We start from the raw sequence: 1,958 nt of genomic DNA on the forward strand, positions 1-1,958 counted from the left end.
GAGACACAGTGTGCGCGGAACTGAGCCCACCCTTTAATCCTGAGGTTCATCTGCCGGGGCCAAGCACGCTTGGACGGTGGCAGCGAGGTCCTCAGGACGTAGATGGATTGCCTTACAGGGCTAGCGAGCTCCATCTGCCCGGGGAGTGTCCTAACCGGGAATCGAACCCAGATCTCAGCGTTGACAACGATGTGGTTTAGCCACTGCACCACCAGGGACACTCAGTTGTGTTAATGAAGGTTTGTTGTCTCCAGGCTTCCTGCAGGGCACCAATCACATATTAACGTGGTCAAAGTCACAGCCTGGATGCACACAGACGGGGCGGGCTGAGTTTTCCCATCCTACCTTCGCGATGCGAGAGGGAACCAGGGCAAAAAAATTAGTGTGTTCCTCCTGATAACAAAGTGGACTCAAAGGGCACGGGGAGGAAGCCCAGATTCCAACTCTGCAGTTACCCACAGTCAATCACAGTCATTCAGACTGGAAAAGATCTCCAAGATCATCGAGTCCAACCTGAGACGGATCACCACCACGATGTCACCTGGACCGGAGCACCAAAATACCACGTCCAGTCGTTTCCTGAACACCTCCAGGATAGCGACTCCACTCCATCATCTGGTGTCCCCCCCACTCCTCCTCTCCCCCTCCGCACTGTGTGTCCCCCCACAGCCGCATCCCCAGGCGCTCGGGGCTCTGCTCCGAGCCCAGCCGGACGCGGTGGCGGGAGGTGCGGTCCGGCCTGGTGGCCCGGCCGGCGGGCAGCGGGGCCACGGCGCGGCCTTTGCCCCGCGCTCAGCCCGAGGCCGCACACACGTGGCGAGGCAGCCGGGCCGGGCGGTGCCGCGTAGCCCCCGGGGCAGCCCCGGAGGGCGGCAGGCAGGGCCAGGCGGCAGGCAGGGCCAGGCGGCATGGCCGGCAGTGCCCTTGGCGTGCAGGTCGCCGACTCCGCCAGGACCCCGGGCAGCGCGCGGTCTCACCTGTCGGGGCCCGGCGTGCGGGTGGCGGGGCGGAGGCGGAGCGGCGGGAGCGGGACCGGGAGCAGCGGCGGGAGGCGCGGGCGCAGCGCCCGGAGGCGCCCGGCCGATCTCAACAGCGCCGCCATGACCGCCCGCAGCACGTGAGCCGCGCGCCGGCGCCGCGCCGCGCCGCCGCCCCCACGTGACGGGGGCCAACCATTCCCCAGGGGGGGTAGAGGGGGGGCCGCCGGCTCCGGCTTCGCAGTGAGCTCGCTCGGGCACCGGCGCGCCGCTGATTTCCCCCCCGCCGCGCGGCTGATGGGCCGGCCCGGGCGAGCGCGGGTTGGGCGGCCCGGCAGCCAACCCGGAGCGGCTCGCGCCGGGAGCGCGGGATGCTGGGGGCGGGAGGAGGCGCCGGGAAGCCCTGGCGGGAAGCGCCGCCTTTCCCAGCGAAGGGTCCCGCGAGCTTTTCCGTGCGGCTCCGCGGGACGTGCTGTTCTTGCCCGCCTGGCTTTCCCAGCCCAGCGGCCTAAGTGGTGCTCCCCCGGGAGCCCGGCGGTGCTTGGGGCGGGACGGAGCCGCCACTCCCGCAGTGCCCGTGCGGTGTTCCAGACCCCGCCAGAGCGTGGCCGCTGGAGCGCACGCGCGCCAAGGAAAATCTCTGGCTGTTGCGGCCGATTGGTGGGAAGAGCCGCGTTCTGGCCTCAGCGCTGGCCGGCGTGTGCGCCGCGCTGCAAGGAAGCAGGGCTTGGGAAGCAGCGTTTGTTCCCCCCCGGGAGTGACTGGCAGAGTGAAGAATCTTAATTAAGCCAAATGTCAACAGTAAATCCCTTCCTGAGCTTGCTTATGTTGACTGAGTTGCCACCCGCATCTGAGCTTCAGCCAGTCATTTTCAATTGCTCTTTACGTGGAAAGACTTGTAAAGCCTCATCATCAAGATGCGAAGGGCCCAGTTTTTATAACTTATGGATGCCCATTTTGTTATTTAGAAAGTCCTGGATG

At 66.3% G+C, this 1,958-nt stretch overlaps 1 protein-coding gene across 1 annotated transcript in view; it reads right to left on the reverse strand.

Annotated features, from left to right (window-relative positions):
• The window catches only part of LRPPRC (leucine rich pentatricopeptide repeat containing), a 92,905-nt gene extending 91,911 nt beyond the window's left edge, over positions 1-994 (reverse strand). Inside the window, exon 1 of the mRNA XM_027903593.1 lies at positions 978-994. The gene's annotated coding sequence lies outside the window, so the exon portion shown is untranslated. The remainder of the gene's footprint in view (positions 1-977) is intronic.
• Positions 995-1,958: the final 964 nt, after the last annotated feature.

The sequence above is a fragment of the Empidonax traillii genome, unplaced genomic scaffold (genome assembly GCF_003031625.1).
Source record: "Empidonax traillii isolate 1590-97213 ecotype Southwest subspecies unplaced genomic scaffold, ASM303162v1 scaffold984:size454904, whole genome shotgun sequence".
Lineage (NCBI taxonomy): Eukaryota > Metazoa > Chordata > Aves > Passeriformes > Tyrannidae > Empidonax > Empidonax traillii.